This window comes from Siphateles boraxobius, unplaced genomic scaffold (genome assembly GCF_051911475.1).
Source record: "Siphateles boraxobius isolate OS27281-9 unplaced genomic scaffold, OSU_SipBor_1 6, whole genome shotgun sequence".
NCBI lineage: Eukaryota > Metazoa > Chordata > Actinopteri > Cypriniformes > Leuciscidae > Siphateles > Siphateles boraxobius.
Window position 1 is genome coordinate 33,527,785 of NW_027509186.1, and position 23,410 is coordinate 33,551,194.

The 23,410-nt window shown below is 37.4% G+C and overlaps 1 protein-coding gene across 3 annotated transcripts in view; it reads right to left on the reverse strand.

The window, feature by feature from the left end:
* Positions 1 to 23,410, reverse strand: part of npas1 (neuronal PAS domain protein 1) — an 83,325-nt gene that overhangs the window by 59,245 nt on the left and 670 nt on the right. The window lies entirely within an intron of this gene.

A 23,410-nucleotide genomic window follows, 5' to 3' on the forward strand; every position in this document is an offset into this window, starting at 1 on the left:
TTGTTTCAGTTGTACCATTCCTGCATAAGTTTTGTTGTTTGTAATTTGCCTCTCATCTTGTTTTTAATGATAAAGATTGAATAAAATAACAAAAATAAATGTGTAATGTATATTGTTATTGTGAAATGAAATTATGAAATTAGTATGAAGTTATTGTACATTTCTGAAATACATGAAACAGTCACCTCTGATAACAGATCACTCTAAATTGTAATGTAGACATGCATTTTCTGTAAAGCTACTTTGAAACAATATGTATTGTGAAAAGCGCTATACAAATAAATATGAATTGAATTGAAATTAATTATTAAAATCTTATCTCACAATTTTGACTTCTTTTCTCTGAATTGTGAGTTATAAAGTCCAATTCTGAGGGGGAAAAAGACGGACTTTTAATCTCAGAATTGCGAGTTTATATCACGCAATTCTGACTTTTTAACTCGCAATTGTGAATTCATATTACGCAATTGCGAGAAAAAGAGTCAGAATTGTGAGATAAAAAGTTACAGTTACCTTTTTTATTCTGTTGCGTAAACAAGCTTCCAAAAGAAACTAATTACAGTCAGAAGAGAGAAGTCAAATTTCCATCATTCCCTCAGCTGTTGTACTACAGGGTTTTTTTTGTGTGTTTTTTTTTTGTCATTTAATGCCAAGGTCATATAACAAAAAATATAATGTTACAATATGTGTAATTTCATTTTCAAAAATGAAAATATAAAAAATAAGTGAGATTAAAAATGTCAATTACAGTTGAGTCTGTACAACCCGTCTATAACATTTAACCAGTGTGTTTTGGATAGTATTTTATTCTTATCAACTCTACCTGACCTGTCCTTCAGCTTGTCCATCTGTCTGTCTCTCTCTCTCATTCTCTATTCAGCATTGAGCCACAGCTGTCTTATACAGCATCTCTCAACCTTTCTCAGCTCTGACAGCACAAAAAGTAATTACCTCTCTAATTTACCTTGTCCACTTATAGAACATGTCTCTGTCTGTGTGTGTGTCTGTGTGTGTGTGTGTGTGTTAGTAACCGTGTCAGCTAAAATGTCACTGTGGAAATGTGTGTGTGGAAACACTCTTTTGTGGGTGGTATATGAGAATGCATTAACGTGTGTTTGTATTTGCATTTAAATGTGTGTTCATGTGGAATGCAATGTGTTTGTCTGAATGTAGCCTCCCCTTGGTCCAATTACTTCCATCCTCCCTTCCTCATCCTCCAACCCTCTTCAGCTTTCACTCATCCCTAAATCCCTCTCTCCCATGTGGGACGCCCTGCTGTACCTCTCCCTGACCAGCCAGACCTCCTCTACCCTTCCCCTCCTCCCAATCCTCGTCCCAGGTGAGCTGACGACATCAGGAGTGCTTAATGATACTGGAATATTAATTAGCTGTTTAGAATACTAATAATATGAGCAATTCAATGAGGTGGAAAAATGCATGAATGTCTGATCCCGTCTAAAACATGGACAGCCTCAATGTTATAGACCTGATTGAACAACTGTATTTTGGACTCTTAAAAAAAGAACAAAACATTTAGCTTATGCAACTGAAACAGAATATTCATTGATTAGAAATAAAATGAAATAAAACTTGATTTTATAAATGAATGGCTGTCGGACTCAGTGATGTCAATCAAAAAGGAAAGTTGTTTAAGAAGTGGAGAAAATTATTCGATGTCTCCACAACTTTGTATACTTCTGTGTCAGGGGTTGATTTTATTAAAGTTTATTACGTTTTTTTAAAATACCGGTACATATATATTCTTCAAATGGCTTTTATTTATAGATTTATTCCTAGATTTTGAATCTAAAAATACCCTAAAATACTATAATCTTTCAAGCTTTTTATCTTTGAGTGAAATAAACTTTTAAACCATTTCAATAATTATTTACAGCTTCTTTTTTTTTTTTTTTTGAATGACACGCAACACATAATTATAACCTTAATAAAGTTGTAGTGCTCTTGTTTAACCTGGATGAAAAATCAAGATAAATATTTATTACTAATTTAATTAATTACTAAATTAATACTATTAAATTGCTTAGTTATAAATATTAATTCATAATACAATATTCATTATGAGTATGAACAATATTTCAACAGTGCATAATTTCCAATTAAAATCTAATTGTTAAATTATTTTTCAAAAAGTGTGAATTATGATTTAGTAATGTGTGTTACCTGCACCAAGATATCCCTGTTTATTTTTTTGGCAACATCCAACAGATGTTTGACAGCTCCTGTGCTTTTTTTAAAACATATCAAACTTCCACAATGGACAGTCGGGATCAACAGAGGGACGCCTCCATCAAAAGTGCATTATGGGTGTTGATGTTTTTATCATCTTGCCAGCGGTGAATACCTCTTTAAGAAAGTTTATTTTCTAAAAGTGCACATGGCCAAAATGCCCATAGTTGAAGCCAAATCACATTTACATTTTGATGAAACCATATTTTTGGAAATTAACGCCTAGACAAATGATGGACAATAAGATCAGAAAAGAGTATGAATGAGTAAACGGGGTCCATTTGGACTTTAAAGTTGACATTGCCTTTTCTGCAATGGCTCCCCTCTCCTGTTGATCAAATTCTTGTTTTCTTTTTATCTGCTCTGCCATGATCGGAGTCCTCTACATCTCCTGTCCTCCTCCTCCCTCTCCCTTCCCCGGTCTCTATCTCTCCCTTCCTAGCGCTCACTCTCTCTCTCCCTGCTCACCTACTCGATATTCCAGCCTTGTTTCCCTGCAGTCTCCAGCACAACTTTCTGACCCACTTCCCATTTCCTCCCTGGCCCTGTGATCAAAGCCTGCAGGACGGCATAGCCTTGGGCAGCGGAGAGCGGGAGAGAGGGATGAGGAGATTGAGGAGAAGGGCTAGAGGAAGAGATGGATAAACAGGGAATATGGCACTCGGGTGGAAATGGAAAGATCACAGAACGAGGGAAGGGAGTTCGTACAAGTGATCTCTCAGTCCAAGGACAAAAAGATGGCAAGATCAGGTCAGCTAAGCTACTGGAGCAAGTTATGGTCATCCAAACATGTTCCCTGAAAAATGTCCACCTACAGTGGGTCTTCATTTTCACTCTCCACTAACATAAGAAACACTTTTTCGTATAATTACTTAAAGTGCCCCTATTATGGATTTTTTTTTAAATGACCTTTAATGTAGTGTGTAACATAGCTCTAAGTTAATTAAAACATCCTGCAAAGTTTTAAATCTGAAAGTGCACCATATAAAGTTATTGTCTTTTAAGAGTAAGACTCTAAGTCAATGAAATGAATCGTTTTTCAAACAAGTCATAAGCCGTTTCATTGTGACGTCAAGACGAATTAGCATATTGCCCGCCCACTTAATGCGCGCGCAGACACCAGGGAAAACTTGAACCTCAAACCGCCAGCTGATTCCTGTGGATACTGGATAGCATCATGTCGAGATGACACTGTTTTCTACAATGTGAAGGTAAAGCCAGTTTTTTTCCACTGCCCAAGGACGAACATCTGAAGAATCAGTGGTTAAAATTCATCTTTACCAGGATACCACAGCAATCCTAAACGTTTGCTGTTCCCTTTATTTTACTGACGACTGCTTCTCAAATCTCAGAGTTCAATGCAGGATTCGCAAACCGCTTGCTCCTGAAAGATGGTGTTCAACATATTTAATTTTGAGTTTTATATTTAGTAGGTCTCCTGCTAACTGGTTAACTCACATTATTACTGTCTTACTGAAATACTTCTGCTAATCAGCTGTGGGCCACTATTACCTAAAACTGTGTCTATTAATGCAGATTATCTGTCCTTCTCACTCCTTTGAGGAAAGATTAAGCATGGAGCAAGATTTGTTCTACCAACGTAAATAAGTAACTTACAAGTCAAATAATCGGTTTTGTTGATGGGCATGCTGTTGTTAATGCTGATGGTGAGGAATTACAGTTGCAACATCTCATAATGTCCCTCAAACTGAGTAGCGTATCACTGAGAAACGTCCTGATCGAGTCGTCCTCGCGATGGAGATTCGGGTTGAATAACTAGTTCTTCCAGTGTTTCATCATCGGACTCGCACTAAAATTGACATGGTAAAATCGACATCATTATTTGTTACTGTGTTTAGTTTATGTTGTAGGAAGCCTCGGGACAAGCAGAGCTGACGTTGTTTTGGCAATGAGCGTTTTCGTTTTTGACGCGCGCTGTACGCGGTAAACCAATCACAACAGACTGAACTGTCTGGCCAATCAGAGCAGAGTACCTCGCGGAAAGGAGGGATTTAGAGAGATTGATTCATCTGACGAGTCGTTTGAGAATTGAAAATGTGGTGTGCAAATGTATATTATGAAAAAATTAAACAGTTATTTGACCTTTGATGCATGTAAACCTGTTGTACAGTAGGAGACTCTAAAACAACATTAGGAAACTTTCAAACAGCATAATATGGGCACTTTAAAGCACTAGGTTACACAGAAATGAAAATTGCCATTATTCATTATTTACTATTACATCATTTATTATTATTTACATTTTCAATCAGCCTTTGCTTTCTCCAACACATTCATGAGAGTTCATTAAAAATGGCTAATTAATAAATAAAGCATCCTTTTGAGTCAAAAATCTTTTCAATAAATTCCGTTTTCACATTTACTGACTCAACGTTTAAAAAAAATGTATCATGACTGTAGTCAAATATTAAGTATTTTTATCACTTTGATTTTATTTAAATAATAATCTTTTTTAAATGTCTTTATTTTAATTCCTCCTCATAAATCTGTTAATTTTGAAAACAATTCAATTTAATCAGTTATTAAGCTGTGGAACAAGCAATAATGAATTAGTTAAAATGTATATTGATTTGTTTATGTATAATAAATTGGACTTATTGATAATAAATATACACCTGGTTATTGTGCGTTAAAAACACATTTTGGTTTATAAGTACAACTACATAAATCTCATTCTTACAAATTTGCATCACATTAAAAATTTAGTTTATGTTAAACCTATGTAATCTAAATGGATAGAAATTTTATATGCAATTAAAATACATAAATCTTAAATATAGGCCTTTTTTGGAAGCATTATATAGAGCAGTCAACAGCTTTCTGGAGGAGACCTAAATTTGTCACACAAAGCTATTGTTTGACCTGAGAAGACTTGTAATATGGTATATGGACCACTTCTATGACACCTTTATTAAGGTTTTGCATGTTTTTGGAAACTTGAATGCTCCAGTCTCCAATTCTACATGCAGAGAAAAGCATGAAACTTTATGAAACTGCATTTTATTTTGTTTTTTTTGGTCCTTTTCAGCTAGGCAGATTTTTGGTCACTATCTACTCTCATGGAAAAATCATATAGATTGCCTACTGTACATACAACATGAGGGTGACTAAATAATGATCATTTTTAATTTGACACGGTCTATATTACAATACTTCATTTAGTAGGTATTTAGATGTTTTGTTTGAATGAGTCTCTGACTTTCTTCATATAGCTAATGATGAAGAGTTTAATAGAAGAACAAAGATGTGGAGAGAGAGAGAGAGAGAGAGAGAGAGAGAGAGAGAGAGAGAGAGAGAGAGAGAGAGAGAGAGAGAGAAGGGAAGACACTGGCCCATTTGTACCCAGACCAGAGCATCTTGTACTTTAACATTCTCCCTGCATTCTGACAAAGAGCACTAATTATAAATAAATTAGGGACACGACACGGTGAGCCACAGAGGGACAGGGAGAGGCGCAAGAGAACGAATGAGAGAGAGGCAGAGAGATTGAGGGAAAAGGTGGGGGTGAAAGGAAAACGGGGAAGAAAAGAGAACAGATAAGAGGAGACAGGGATGAGCAAGGAGACACGGGCCGAGAGAAACGAAGAGAGAGACATGGATAAACAAGACTGGAATTACTAATAAATGGCTTTTGTGTGGATTGCAAAGGAGAATCAGAAACAAAATATTTTAATTAAATAAGCTGTAGAGACAGAAATGGCAATTTCCACATTTTCCAGAGAAACAGTAACTAAATTTAAAACATTTGTTTGGGGAGATGAGAAGCACCAAATCAATCATATTACAGTTTAAAATTCATGCAATTTTATAAGCATTAAAGTGGTTTCAAAATGAGCTGCCTCATCATACTCCTGAGACAGTTGCCTTTTAAGGTGGAATCCTACCCCAAAAGGAGTCGCCATGAACTAGAAGTAGCAATAGATCTTTTCTAATGTATTGTAATGTACATTCACAAATTATCATACATTATGGCGGGGACTTCTATTCATCGATTGTTGATTGGTTGAAGGAAGATTTGAACGTGAGTTTACAGTCGATTGTAAGAAAGGGGTGGGGTTTAAGTGAACTAAATGATTGGAGGAGTCGTTTCACCGCAAGATCGTGTTTTTTTTTTTACTAAAAATCATTATATCAATTTTATTTTTTAATTGAAAATGATACAAGGACAAAATCAATAACAAGCATCTAGAAAATAGATTGACTGTAAGTGACTGATTTAACTTATCCTCATGGAGCGTATCTTAATTACATCTCTCAGTAAATTTTCAAAAAGCAGCTTTTCCTACTTAAAATCACCATTATTTGTGCCCTAAAACGCAACTCCCATTCTGAAAAATAAAGTAGGCCTATATAATTTGATAATAATACATTTGACAAAGTATCATTTAAAACACTTAAAATTTAAGTTTCAATAAGCAGAAACTTTATCATTCTTAGTAGTTAGTTAATCTGGGCTCTCTTGTAATCATCTGTGGTTGTATTATAAAATTGAAAATTCACTGTTATATGGTAGGGGCAGAGCTGGATTTGTATCCCCAGGGAACCCTGGGCACTGAAGCTCAAGGGGCCCCCTCCCTTACCTGACAACCACACCACGATAAAAAATATAATGACAACCAGCAAATTCGATTTTCTAATAACTTCAAAAGCAGTAAAGGAATAACATAATGTACATGTTATTCTGTTGTATATGCACAAACTGGCAATGATTATAAAACCTCATCCTTAATGATCATAGAGGTAAGTGTAAAAAGAGAAATACAGGCGGAATAAAATTGTGTCCGCACTTAAGATCGCTTCCATACGTTCATACTGTGACAAGTGACATTCGGCATTATCGCTCCAAACATAGAAAAACACAAACAAAGAAAACACACACACACACGTCCTTTGGTTTGTATAATAGTAACTTATACAACTACATTTGTATTATTAAATCACTGTCGAAATAAAGTTGACGTTTGTCTGTTATAGGACAACTTGGTTTGAATAAATGAGCAGTGATTAACTACTTGCTCTACGTTTATTTAAAATTAACAGCAAGACAACTAGCAGTGAATGTGCTTTCCATTAAATGAATCACACAGAGTTAACAAATCCTTAACAAAAAAAAAACAGGCCTATTCTGGTGGATGCGGTGGTGACGCGTTCATGTAACATGTAAGGGTGGCGCTGCCAATAAAGCACCAAAAATATGTCACAAAGAACCGGCAAAAGTAATGATTATGAATATGTAAAATATAGCAAGGAGATAGTTTAATTGTTTATTAATAAACAAGTGTTTTCTTTGTCAGTGTCGGCCAAACATGAAGTTGACGATGCTGACTCGCGATCTTCGCAGTAGTGAATGCGCCAGAGAGAAATGCACATTTCATAGCCTACATATTACATAAGCAGAGAGCAGTCTGTAGTCTGTTTTCTTTCGTTTTGAATGGTTCTGTTTAAAAGTAGACATGTCTGTGAGGCAAGTAGGCTACCTTATAGGCCTACGCTGAGTTTCGGTTCATTTATGAGACGAGCTCCAGTTCACTCGCCGGCGCCTCCGTTTCATGATTATCTATCATCTGCTATATTTATTTCTTATTTATTAAATCCAGGCAATTGGTTGATGAAACACTGATTAAAATTAAGATACAATTAATACAAAACGAAATTCACTTTAAAGAAAGGTTTTGTGCTTTCTGATTGATGTCTCTGTGAAAGTTTTAAAGCATCTTTTAGTGCCGCTTTCAGAGTGGTCACGCCACAACATTGTTTTTTTTCTCATAAATGCGAACACGAAAAATAAAATAAAATGAATAGACCTTATGTTCTGGGGAGACTACAGTTAGGCTACTCATAATTTGTATTCTGAATACGTAACGCCGGTAGGCCTACATGTATTCCGTTACTCCCCAACACTGATATTAGTAGCCTATATAACCTTATCTGCCAGATATTTTAATAACGTGGTTATAGAGTTCTAATGACGGTGTTCAACTATAACCGTCGGTCTCACGGACAGCTACTAAACACGGCCACTTCATCCAACGCTCATGAATGATGTTCTTAAATCTTCCTGTTTCGACTGATATAGCTTATGTGAAACCGCTTCAGACGATTCAGTGCATGCAGGAAACTGAACAAATCATACAAACTGATTCGCGAACCGATTTAGACAGTTCTGCCAACTTGTTTGATTAAGTCTTTGAACAGAATCTTTTGTAAACAACTTTTTAAAAATTCTGATTGGATAATTATCAAGAGCGAGGCCAAGCCTTGTGTATACTATTTTTTTGTAGCAAAAAATAATAATAATACCTCCGATCACGGAGGGCCCCTCTCTGCGCAAAGGCCCCTAGGCACGTGCCCAGATTGCCCGTATGGTAGATCCGGCCCTGGGTAGGGGGCGCTGTTATGCATCTTCTGAAAGAGTACTGAATCTCCAGATGAATCATCTTCAATGTCTCTTTCATTAATGCAGAGTTCACACTGCACGATTTTCAAACTCGTCAGATCACTGTTCTTTTTACACTGCATGATCATCTGGGGTAGCATTCAGTTTCTGCTGTGTGTGTGCACTGCACACTGGATCGGCGACAGGGGGGTTCACACTGCATGACTTTACAATTGGAAGAATCGCAGACAACAGTCTGGTCAAACTACTTTTCACAACCAAACACACGAGAAGTGATAAGGAAATAACACTAGATCACGCGTGCCTGAGACTAAGACTTTATTAAAAATTATAGCCAAGGACTGTGTGTTCTGCAAAGAATTTTAATAAATAATTTTGCAATGTGCTGCTGTTGCAAAAGGTTAAGCAAATATTTGTGCTTTGTTTCGGTTTGATATAATTGTAAATATATCTATTAAAATACTGATATTTTACTGATAATACTGAATACTGCGAGTCTCTCAGTTCACACTGCGTGATTGTCACTCGCTTGAACAAACAACAATTTGCCTCTGATTTCGGCATTTGTCTGTGATTTCGCAAAAACTTGTCATGAGTGAAAATCGGGCCTAAAATCGTACACTGTGAACTCGGCATAAGTCAGTCACTTGTGTCATTCCTGAATTAATCAATTGAATGATTCAGTGACTCACTCATAAAAACAGTATTTTTTTTGGTTTCTGATTGATTCAGTGTTTTAAAATAAATTGGTTAGTAAATTATTCAATGACTCATTCTTAAAGTTGGGCAACTGTTTAAATCCTGAAAGAATTTCGGTTTGACTAAATTATTCAAATATTTAATTTATATAGTCACTTGCCACCAATAATGTAACTAGCAGAAAAAGTCACTAAAAAATACCCACCATTAATGAACAGACTGGCAGTCTGTCTGGAACAACAAACAGATAGGAGAAGTGATGCAAACAGTAAAAAGTGCCACTACTCAACCAGACTGAATCTGATATATCTAATATATTCAAAAAATAATATAATATACATACAACATTGGGAACTGCCTACCTAGACAGCATTTTAAAGCAGGGGCAGGGCCAAAATGTTTTGGGAATTAAGCTATACACTTTTTTCTTTTCTTTTTCTTTTTTCCACATCTAAACATTTAAATGGTAATAGAATGGTTTTTAACCAAAGTCACTGTAAACATAAAATATTAACTTACTGTCATTCAAGCTTATCAGCCCTGACTTTCAGACGAAGGAAAGAAAAGGCCAAGTTATCTAAATAGATCACACTTCAACCCTTTTGGCCCTACAGTCCTTTCTGTCCATACAGCATGACCAAAGAGCCAGAGATGCTGGACCCGAAATGCCTGGATCAGTTTTTATACAGCATATCCTGAAGATGATTGACAACATCTCATTCATTTCTTTTGTGCAATCATATTAGAGGTAAGATATATAATAGTACCGAATCCAGTGGGAAGGGAGAGGTTGATGCGCGACGTTAGAGGTGAATGGCAGTAACACAGACGGCAAAGGTCACAAAGGTCACCCGCGTCTGCCCCTCGCTGACCTTCTCTGGGCAACAAGGCTATAACCATGGCAACTGACTCACAAACATATGTGATGTCATCTATTATAAGAGGGTGTTGCTAGGGGGAGGGGATGGTCACACACCAACAAACACACACACATTGTGCTGTATGTGCCGGTGACCGAGTCATCAGCGCCTATGCCATATCCAATGATCGCTTCAACTTCCCAGACAGCCATAAAAAAATGGAAGCCGAATCAAAATAATTAGCATTCTCGTAACGCAGGGACTGTCTGTGTGCCCCCTGGCAGCGGTGAGAGGGGCTTTCTGTCTTTCTCTCTCTTTTCCCTTCTTCTTTCTGCCTTTCCAGCTCTCTGTCTCAGCCAGTGTCATTTCAGCAGAGCAGCTCTGGGTGAATGAGGTGGCATTATGGAGGATGATGACGACATATAGGCAAATTACAAGTAAACCTAAGATTGCTGTCAAACACAGTAATACAAAGACAAATGTATAGTATGGTCCAAATGTCAGAGAGCACTTGTAAAGATTGTCAAATGATAACATTAATAGTTATTAAAATATTCTTTTTCTAATCAATACTATTAAGTAGGGGTGTAACAAAATCGCAATACAAAAATGCAACAATATGTATCGTGGATAGTGGCAGTATGTATTGTTACAAAAATCATGTTTTCAGAGTTTTAGTGTCAGTACTACATTAAACCACTATATATAATGTTGAATATAATGTATAATAATGCAATGGGGGAATATTTGTGGGCCCTGATAAAGCCAAATGTCTCATGTTACCAGTTAAAAGTGGCCTACATTATTTTAAATCGATCTATTCAGTGACAGAATGCAAGCATATTAGTCGAAATAATCTGTATTTTCAGCTTCAGAATCATTAATATTTTTTCTGGTGTCACCATTGTCATGTGCATTGTCCAAGTCCAAGCCTATTAATTTACTTTACCATTCTATTCAATTTAATACCAGATTTAGCATTTTGATCAACAGTACATTTTTTGTTAACCTTTTACTGTATTTCAGTAAATTTTTCAGACAAATTTACTGTTTGTCTTGGAATATCGCAATAATATCATATCGTGAGTTCAGTATCGTGATATGTATCGAATCGTGACATGAGTGTATCGTTACACCCCTAGTAATAAGACTGTCAAACTACTGTCAACATCTCAATTGTGTTTGCGAATTTATGCCCCACAAAAAAAAAATTGAAATTAATTAAAATAAAATGGGAAATTAAAAACATGCTCATCATAGAATGTGTATTCAAGTCATTGTATGACATTGTTAATGTGTTTTAGACTAGCTTTTTAGTGCTTTTTGTCATTCATGGAGCTTGACCGCTTCAGTCCTCATAATTTCTTTTATTGTTCCACGGAAGAAAAAAATAAAGGGATAGTTCACTCCAAACCCATGATTTTCTTTATTATTCCATGGAAGAAAAAACATCTTATGGGTTTCCCCATAACTATCCCTTTAAAGGTGGAAGGTGAGAAATTGGCTAAGTCACCAGTGATCAACTGATCTCAAAAGCACATCTAGAAACACAAAAGCATGCATGGAAAGAAACACGAACATGGATCTCTGATCAGGATGTCCCAAAGTCATCTACAATCAGTGATTTGCTGTGAATTAATGACTCTATCCTAAAACCACACTCCGTCCTACACACATGGAAAGGCCCTTTCTAATTGGACATTGATTGTCAAGGCCCTCCAATCTCGTTTGAATATCTAGAGCATGTTAATTGAAGAATGGGATTGGGTGTATCTTCACGCTTAAGGGGAGGAGAGTGACATAGACAAATGAATGTACTATCACAGACACAATTACAAGAGCTCACCCATGAGCAAACTTACTCACCACAGCATAAACATGAGCTCACGGGGACTTCATCAAGGCTTCATCCTTTTCCATTTAAAAAACCCTCACACAGAAAACTCAGATCATTTTATGGAGAGCTCAGAGTTGTCTGACTGTAAAACATCAAACCTTCAGGTAATCCAAATGGTTTAAAACAACAAAAGACTGTTATTGGAGGAATTTACAGCAAGATTTACAACATTTTATGAAGTATATGGCACTTTTTTGCCTGTTTTATCATTCACCAGGTGAAAAACATAAGTATGATTAATTTATATTTATTTTTTAATTATAATTATTCATTTTGGGTAAAAATGTCAGGGTGATTCAATTGTGTATCAAATAAAGAAATAAAAGTATGAAATTAAGCAAAAACAGTAGTCTGACAATGTTTTATTTTAGCTCAATAAGTCTTAAAATTCATGACGACAAAGATATATTTATAAATTAATTCATGATTTTCGTCAAATTGTGTACACAAATGTATTCAATGAAATTCAAGAAAAATAGGTTTTACTCTTTTCTATTTTTTTTTACTCTGAATTTTTACTTTTCATTTTAGATACAGTTCAGTCAGGTTTTAGATATCTACACAGCACTAAATATGCATTTTTATAGGAAAATAATTACATTTTTCTTTTCTTGGATTCAGGCTCATGTTGTTTTAGTTTTATTAGATCTCAGCTGCGCATTCCCCACCATTGATCACAAAATTATTTTAGAGTGTCTGCAGTGTATGGTTGGCATTCAGGACACGACCCTCCAGCGGTCTGCCTCCTGTCTAAAAGATAGGACATTTTCTGTTAATCTAGGAATATTTTTCCTCTACAACAGCTCCTTGATTATGTGGGGTCCCTCAAGGGTCGATTTTAGGACCCTTACTATTCTCTGTGTATATGCTTCCACTGGGCTCAATCATTCAGAGACATGGTGACATATGTGTTATTGTAATGCTGACAATTTTATTTTCAAGTATGCTTGGAGCAAATTGCTTTGCTGACATGAGGTATTGGCTAGCAGACAACTTCTTACAGTTAAATGAGAGCAAAACTGAAGTTTTGATTTTCGGTTCCTCCAAGTCCTCTTTACCCGGACTAGTCGATCAACTAGGCCCTTGGTAGATAAATGTACAAGATCATGTAAGGAGCTTTGGACTGATTTTAGACTCACCACTGCTTTTGCTCATCAGTGGTATTGTAAAAATCATAATTGGTCCTCTTTAAATGAGTTTCCCTTCTCTTTATCATAGACTCTTATTTGCCATTGACCCACAATTTTTACAAAACACTTTTAGGCTGAATACTTAGAGGAGTTTTGAAAAATCCCTAACCTTAGGTATGAGCAACAGTAATAGTGATGCTGGCTTTAGAAAACACAACTAATCAATGCCACAAGCTTCGGCACATCAGAGTAAAGAACTTAACCTGCCAGAAACGCCATTAAACACCTCAGTTCTTTTCATCTCTCTCTCTCTCCACATGCACATCAATCACAGCATCATCAGAAAGAGTACATCTGAAATCATGATGGATGACAACTTCCCCCAGAATTCCCCTCCTGTGCCAAAGCCATTAAACTAAAGCCATCAAAATGCTCGGACGAATAAGAGTCTCCTCAGTCTCGTGTCCGTCCCACCGAAACCGTAGACCAGAGACGCTTTCGTAGTTTGACTGCGTGTGCGTGCTCACCATCATAATCCAAAAATTATTTTTGTTACAAACCCTTACAACTTACTTACTTCTGTGGAACACAAATTGAGATTTATTTATTTATTTTTTTTAAATCTTGGCTGCTTTTCCATAAAGTGTCAAAGTGTTTAATAAAGGTAAATGAGGATAGGTCTGTGCGACTCCATAATGACAAAAAATAAGTATCATACAAGTATTTTAAAGTGGCCTATATTAGTCATGCACAATATTCCAAACCTTCTGAAGCCAAACATCAGCTTAGTTTGAGAAATAGACATAGAAATAGAAAGTTGTTATTCACTCAAAATATTGATTTCATAAAATTCGCAATCATTTTAAGTTTTGGTGTTTTGTTGGCGAGTTCCTACAATCTAATTTGTACATTCATTTTCACAAAACCTGAAACCTTAATTCTTTCTTTATTTTCTAAAAAGCATGTTTTCAAAACAAATTTTATGAATACGCCACCAAAATAGTCGGTTGTCTTATGAAATTGGGTTTTAATGATTCATGATCAAATGGCTCTTTTGAATGAATTTCAGAAGCTTTTGTTTTTTTGCAAATTCAGAATGATTCAATTTAAATCATAATATAATTTCCTAAGATTTGAATAATGAATGTAAATGCAATTAAAGATTTTTAAAAAATACATTCTCTAACGTGTCTTGAGCAAGAAAAACCAACATAATTACCTTTAAAATAATAAAAAATGTTGTTCATTTAAATTTGCACATAACACACAGAGCACATTGGACACACACACACACACTCTCTTTCCAGGCTCATATTTTCTGCCATAAACACACGCTATCAGGCCAAATGGCATGGGGCACAGGACGCAGCTCGAGTCATTATTAGCGGTGCCCACCGTATTGTGTTGGGAATGAGCTGTGATTGCCAGTTATGTGTAATATGCTGTGAATGTGCATTGACATGGCTGACTGCTCAGCAATATACAAGGCAATTAACTTGATTGCCCTATCTCAGACTAACGCTACCAGTCCGAGTGAGTGTATGAAGACACAAAGAAATACGGCATCAGACGCTCAGCTAAAGCTAAAGCTATGAGTGCTGGAAAAGACAGTTAAGCAGGAGACAAATGCTTGCCAGTCATTTTGCTGTGCTTTGTCAATCTGTAAGGCAGGGAATGCCTGGACAGTTTGAAGCACTGATATGAATCTGTGGACTGTTAAAGTGTCTTTTTAAGTTGGCATTATCAGAACCAAACTGCAACAAAAAAAATTTACTTCTGAAGAAAATACATTTACATTAACATTTACATTTAGTCATTTAGCAGACGCTTTTATCCAACGCGACTTACAACTGAGGACTACAGCAAGCGAGTCATCGTGAAGAGGCAAGAACAACGCAAGAAGTGCACAAAATAGAAAGCTCAGGTATTGCTCAGAGTAGCAAAAGCCAGACAAGGGAAGATTTAAAAGGGAAGGAAAGATTTAAAAGAGAAGGAAATTTTTTTTTTTTATGTTAAGAACTCACGGAAGAGATGAGTTTTCAGTTGTCTTTTGAATGCTGTCAGGGATTCTGCATTACGGACGAGGGTGAGGAGATCATTCCACCAGCATGGAACCGTGAATGAGAATATTCTGGAGAGTGATGTAGTGCCTCGCTGTGATGGCACCACGAGCCGTCGCTCCTTGGCCGATCGTAGGCTTCTGGAAGGAATGAGGACTTGTAGTAGGGAGTGAAAGTAGGACGGAGCTGAGTCTGTGGTACATCTGTAAGCAAGCGTCAAAGCCTTGAATTTGATGCGAGCAGCGAGTGGTAGCCAGTGCAGTGAGATGAACAGAGGAGTGGCGTGAGCCCTTTTGGGCTCGTTGAAGACAAGGCGGGCTGCAGCATTCTGGATCATTTGTATAGGTTTAGTAACACATGATGGAAGTCCAGCCAGAAGAGCATTCTAGCAGTAATCAAGCCTAGAAATAACCAGGGCCTGGACGAGAAGTTGTGTTGCATTCTCAGCTAGGAAAGGCCTGATCTTCCTGATGTTATACATTGCAAACCTGCATGATCGAGCTGTCTTTGTAATTTGGTCTGGGAAGGTCAGCTGGTCATTAAATATTACTCCAAGATTTCTGACCGACCTTGATGGGGTGATTGAGGATAACTCTAGCTGGATAGTGAAGTCGTGCTGTAGAGACGGTTTGGCAGGGAGATCGAGAAGCTCAGTCTTTGCCAGGTTGAGCTGCAGGTGATGTTCCTTCATCCATGCCGAGATGTCCGCCAGACAGCCTGAGATACGTGCAGCTACTGTGGGATCATCTGGTTGAAATGAGAGTTGGAGCTGTGTGTCATCAGCATAGCAATGGTAAGAGAAACCATGTGCCTGTATGATGGGTCCCAATGATGTGGTGTAGATGGAGAAGGGAGTGGTCCAAGAACTGAACCCTGAGGAACCCCTGTGTTCAGTTGATGTGTTTCGGATACCTCGCCTCTCCATGTGACCCTGAAGGACCTACCTGTGAGATAGGACTCAAACCAGTGGAGGGAAGTTCCTATGGTGCCCAGTGATGAGAGGGTGGACAGAAGGATCTGATGATTCACAGTGTCAAAGGCAGCAGAAAGATCCAGCAGAATGAGAACTGAAGATTTGGAAGCAGCTTTTGCGATCCGCAGGGCTTCTGTGACTGACAGTAGTGCAGTCTCTGTTGAATGGCCTTTCTTGAAGCCAGATTGGTTGACATCTAGCTGGTTGGTCAGAGACAGGAAAGATGACACTTGGTTGAAAGTTCAAGTGTTTTCGCAATGAATGGTAGGAGAGAGACAGGTCTGTAATTCTCTAAAAGTGATGTGTCTAATGTTGTTTTTTTAAGCAGTGGAGTTACCCGAGCCTGCTTGAATGCTGTAGGGAAAATGCCAGTGTGGAGGGACGAGTTGATGATGTGTGTGAGTGCTGGTAGAAGTGTGGGAGAGATGGCTTGTAGAAGGTGTGAGGGGATGGGGTCTAGAGGGCATGTGGTAGGATGACTGGAGAGGAGAAGTTTAGATACTTCTTCCTTCGGTTAGCGGAGAGAAGGTAAAGAGAAGGTTTCTGGTAGTGGGAGAGGATGGTTTGGGTTCCTGTGTGTGTGGAGTTGAGAATTGACTGCTGATAGTAGTTGAAAAAAAGAAAATAACCAGAGAAATGAAAACAACCTTACCTTGTGGTAGATACTACACTGAAACAACAGGAGCACTGGATATTCAGAAAAACAACTTGCACGCTCTTGTCTTGTCCACGGACTGACCGCTTGTCCTGGCCTTGTTCTGGATCTCCTCGAGTTTATATCTGTTTTACAGTTGCTGTTTCGGCCCAGCAACTAACACAGCAAACGGAAATTACCCGAATAATGGGAGAAATCGAAACTAGCTGTTGGCCAGCGCTCACTTAAGTGCTATAAAATTTAAACTGCAATACTATTCAGAGCGGCTGTTATATAAAGTGGGAACGCGTCTAATTAAAATACAGATTTGTGAGAAGGTAAAAAAAGAAAATAACCAGAGAATCGAAAACAACCTTACCTTGTGGTAGATACTACACTGAAACAACAGGAGAACTGGATATTCAGAAAAACGACTTGTGCGCTCTTGTATGAGAGAATATGAGCGCTACAAAATATGAGCGCTATTTCCTGTGTGTTTCCTTGCTGGCATAATGCTATGGTGTTGTGGGTGTTTGCCAGGGCATCACTGTGCATCTATTTCACTGACAAAAATGTGCTGTATGATTTAATTTGAAACAATTTTCATTCAGAAATTTCAAAGAGTTTCAAATAATTACAAAGAAATGGCAATAAACACATTAAATTACACATGAAAGTAGAAAGACTGACTTAGTATGTTCTTGTAAAATGTACTAAAATTATAGTAGTTTCTTGTTAGTATGACATGTGGACTTAAATAGATCATGCTCTTGAGCAAAATACAGTACGCAAGCTAACATGCAGTTTAATCTACATCTTCCATTCTATATATATATGCAATATTATTTAAATATATTTAATTCATTTCAATAAATAAACTAATGAGCGATCTATGTACACATATCTATGATACAATATCTCGCACACCGCTGTTCACGATTATTGATTGGCGTTGGCGAGTACAGAAAATCCCCAAAAAATGTAAACGTAGATCAACTGAGGCAAGCAGGATTTGGGACAAACAGAGAAATAAAACAAGGATCAATATCGTCGTAGCATTTCCGAGAAATGCTTCCATTGTCCTTCGCGACAAACTTGGACTTGACAGAGACTCTGCTCTCGCATGTGTTTTAATAGACAGGTGGGTAATCAAATACACTGAATTATAAACACAGCACTTGTTTTTGCACCCATTTTCCTAAGCTGAACTCAAAGATCCATGACTTTTCCTATGTACACAAAAGGCCTATTTCTCTCAAATATAGTTCACAAATCTGTCTAAATCTTTGTTAGTGAGCACTTCTCCTTTGCCGAGATAATCCATCCATTTACATTTACATTTATTCATTTAGCAGACGCTTTTATCCAAAGCGACTTACAATTGCTATATATGTCAGAGGTCGCACGCCTCTGGAGCAACTAGGGGTTAAGTGTCTTGCTCAGGGACACATTGGTGTCTCACAGTGGATTCAAACGCGGGTCTCTCACACCAAAGGCATGTGTCTTATCCACTGCGCCATCACCATCCACCTCACAGGTGTGGCATATCAAGATGCTGGCACCATGATTATTGCACAGGTGTGCCTTAGGCTGGCCACTCTAAAATGTGCAGTTTTACTGAATTGGGGGGTCCAACGACATTTATGGTGTAAACGACATCTCCCATCGTTCCACTCTCCTTCATAGCATCATTAAGCTACATCAGTGGTTCTCAAAGTGTGGGGCACAAGGATACTGCAGGGGGGGCACGGGAGATCAGCAGAAAAAAAAAGACAAAAAACAGCCGTTGCAACGACGTTCAAGTGCGTCAGCGCTCTAAGCGGCATCGAACTGCAATTACACTAAATCGTTCTTCTTCAGACCGTTGACTTGTCACCGTTGCAACAAGCCTAACATAGAGGTTGCTCGCCGTAAAAAAGCACCTCTTCAGCGGACCGAAACTCAAGCTGCTATTTTGAACGCACCTCTCTGTGCTTGTTCTGGTGAAAAGACGAACATGAAGCTGAGCTCGAGGCGCTGTAAAAAGCAGTCATATATCTGCGCTGTTATATATTGATCATCCAAAGCATCACTGAAATATTTAACATTTTTTGTTTATTTAAATTAAAAGTTAAGTTCTGTATTATTATTCTCTCTTACTGTTGTATGAAATAATGACATTACAAAGTGAAACTATTGCTGGTGTTTTTCATTGCACGTTTTTTTTTTTTTATCTTTCCGTTTTTATTTATTCATTTTTTTGGGGGGGGGAGCAGATTTTTTTAAAAGGTTTAAAAGGGGGAGCGCGATGAACAAAGTTGAGAACCACTGAGCTACGTCTTTGTTATTGTTTTGAAAATGCGACCTCTGATGGTGAAAAAATTTGATTGTAGCCTACCTTTAACTTTGATTCATCATGTGTTTTTGGTGTTTGTCAGTGTAGCACTTCAGTTTTATACGTTTTTAAAAAAAATGTAATTGTCAATTTAAGTTAAATCCTTAAAATCTAAAATGATGCTACTTTTTTTTTTTTTTTTTTACTAATGTTCTGGCAACCACAGATGCCAGTTTTTACCATAAATTTCCAAATTTGATTTTTTTTTAAAGTGAACGGAAAACGCACGCATGGTTGCCGATATAGGTGGTTGCTTGATTAAAATAGTTGTTTCAGAGTTATAGATTAAAATTTTCGCTTCCAAACCGGTTTTACCAAAAACTCTAATATACAATTCTGCCCAAACTGTCTTCCAATGCTCTATAAAAAAGGGAGTCCTGCTCCCAACAAACGGCATTGATTCGGACAGAATTTGGCATATTGTTTTTAAAAAAAAAAAAGAGCAATATTTGAAAACACCACAGAGGTATTCACTCTTCATTTGGCTTACATTATCTATGCATTTTTCATTTATTATCATCTAAAAAAACGAAACTTTAAATAACACTATGTTTAGGGAGATGGATGAAAAACAATCTCCGCAGTGGGGCTTTGAGCCCACAATATCACATATCTGGCCAAGAAACAGATACAACCCACAGTTGTTTTGTTGAATGAAAGCCTGAGAAAATATGCCATGCCAGGAGCCAACTATTACATGCAAAACACATTATTAGATAGGGAAGGGGCCGACATACAAACGTTGAACAAACAGGAGATGGGAGCGAACAGAACATCCCGAGGGATGAAACCTGCCACGTGCGCTTTCTGACTCACTCATAAAGCTCATGACTTTGGCTAGTTGACTGAAAACCACATTTCAAAAGTGGGAAAAAATAATTCTATATCTATTTCAATTTCGTATAAATGGCAGAGAGTTGATTAGTTTTTGTAAAAATGTTTAGCTGTCAATAAATTAATTTTAATTTTGCATTTTGCCAGTTGAACTTACTGTAATACAACATTCAGTACATTCCTACTACTTTCCTACAAGTACACAGTAGGAAAAAGGTGCGTTCCCACCATGTCGTAATTACCGCAATTACAAGAATCCAACTTTGTGTAATCTCTGAATTTTCTGAGAGCTCCAACTTTGACCACCTGCTGCAATGTCATACGGAAGCACTCAAAATGGCAGCTGCTTCAGTGGTATAATGTAGTTAAGCAGTTGTTTCGTAATATTTCAGTTTAATAATTTCTATAATTGACTTTTGTTAATGTCTTAATAATGCAAGAATAATACGAAAAATATACAATACAGATTGTTGTGAAAGCAACAATCATTTAAAAACTCATTTATGAAAGCAATGTGTGAAATCGAGCTTGTGTGAAATGGATTTTAAGTTCACGTTCTTGGGAGAAATGCGCTTCGGGTCTTTCAATCTTTTTTGTCAATAACCAGTTCATTCTTTTACTCTTTCCAATCCTATGTGTGTGTATTTGCAGGTCTTTCTGTTCATGTACGTTTCAGGTTACAGTGTCAACGCTCCCTAGTCGCTCTCATTGGCTGCTGTGATGGTGTCAGTTGCCCCGGGGTTTGCCCTCTCACTGATCAGTCTCTAATCCTCACTGATGAGGGTCTGCCTGGGTCTAGCGCTGGGATTAGGGGGGCACGGGACCACATCCCTGGGGCAGCTGGCCGTTCCCTCAAGAGAGAGGAAGCTCAGAAATATATGCTGACACAGGAATTCTGAGAAGTTGACTGAAAAGATATGCAGGCAAGACATTATTAACGGTACTCATTAAGGCAAACATCACAATTATGATTGTTCACTTGAACAAACTCTGAACCTTAAGTATTAAACTTTGGCACCAATGGCACGTAACTCATTCAACACTGTTTGCGATTGATACATTTAGCTTTTTGGTGAGAAGAGGTGTATATATTTTTGCTTTGATGGCCATTCAAAAGTAGTGTGTTTTGCAAGAAAATGTACACGACAGTTCAAAACTTTGAAGTCAGTAAGATATTTTATATTATATATTTTTTAATTATACTCATTAAAGATGTTTTTAACTGCTCAAAACTGACAGTAAATATATTTATAATGTTAGATTTCCATTTCAAATTAATGCTGTTCATTTTGAACTTTCTATTCAACAAAAATCCTGAAAAACGTATCATGGTTTCCTCAAAAACATTAAGCAGCACAACGGTTTTCAAAATTGATAATAATAAGAAGTTTTTAAGCAGCAAATTAACAGATGTGAATGATTTCTGAAGGATCATGTGAGTAATGATGCTGAAAATTAAACACTACCATCACAGAATTAAATAACATTTAAAAATATATTCATTGACAGATAGTTATTTTAAATTGTAATATTTCACTGTTTTTACTGCATTTTTTTGATCAAATAAATCTTACTGTCCCCAAACTTTTGCGTGTGTGTGTGTGTGTGTGTGTGTGTGTGTGTGTGTGTGTGTGTGTGTGTGTGTGTGTGTGTGTGTGTGTGTGTGTGTGTGTGTGTGTGTGTGTGTGTGTGTGTGTGTGTGTGTAGTTTACCACACCACTACAAACCAGAAGACAATACATTATTTTTGTACATTCTTCTGTCAAAACATTTTTCTGTATTTATATAATTAATATTTGGGCTGCAATTCTTGCATCACACATCAAGACTGTGTGTTGTTGTTTTTTTTTGTGTTGTGTTGACTGTCAAAATGAAACGAAACCGACCGTACAATCAGACAGAACAGCCCAGCTCAGCTCTTAACATAGAGAAGGCGGGCAACTCGAGGATTTAAGCGCTCTCCTCCCCCTCTCTCTCCTCACCCCCTTTCATGAATTAAAAGAACAGTCTGCAGGGGGAAGCATAGTTAATTCTGATCAGATCTCTCTCTCCCTCCACTTCCCCTGGCGTCTCTCTCGGCCTGACAGACATAGATGGGATCTGACAGTAAACAGCCGAGCGGATGCCTTGCGCGTGATTGACACGCAGGCAGGTCGCCGCGCGCCCGCCCAGCACCTAATCCTGCCCTGTCAGGTCTAATTGGAGAGGTGGAGCCCCGTGTCACCGGGGCAACTGATTGGCAGGACCCCAGCTTTGCATAGATATGAGCCGTAGATGAGGGGTGCAGTACTACTTCACTGCTAATAGAGATATGGAGACAGATATAAACAGACACGCAAACATTTATGCATATTTTACACACAAATGCACATTTACTTACCATACTGGACGAGTTATAAAAATATACTGACAGAAATTACAGACCACATGCACACTATTAAATGCACAACATACTATGATGGGCCGCACTATGGTGGCCTGTTAGAGGTATACGGTGAGTTAATTTAGAAGTGTGAAAGTGTTTCTGGCCCTATTTACACCTGGTTTTAAGATGATGACACTAAATACAGGTGTAAACGGTGTCTAAAAAGTTTTGAGCTTGTCCACTTTCTACCACTTCTAGAGGTAGTCGAAAACGCATTCGACCGGATTGCTTTCGTAGTGTAAACGTTCATGTAGTCGAATGTGTTCGAACAGCCACAAAAGTCCGCCTGCTCTCCGCCTACTGACCTAAAGCTTAAACATTATGGGACACATGCTAGCCAGACGAAATTTAAACTTTGTTGGCTGAAAAACAAACCAAGCACAATGTTCTCTCACCATTCCTGATTTCTAACACACACTCACTTGCGGCTGTTAGAGCAGAAACGAAAGCTACTGCTCTCCATGTGTTTTCCGTCGTCTCCGGGCACATTCTTATGTAAATTGCGCAAGCTTATTTTGTCCATTAGTTCAAAAGATCTGAAAAAATATATATAAAAACTTGCCCATAGACCCTCCACTCGAAGAAATCAGGACAGAAGTGGTTGAAAGTGGACATATTATTCTAATTTCTAGTAATATTGCTTACACAGAGAATATAAATTATTACAAGGGTATAACTATATATATATCTCTGCTATTTAATATTTGAAAAACATTTGTCTGCCAAATCAAAATAAAGTGGCAACAAACATGCAGAAAAACACTGAGTCAAAATCACCAAGTCTCTTAAAATATAAGCTAAATTGACCTTTTTAGTCAGTTTAGATTAGTTCCGGTTATAATGTCATACGATGTGACTC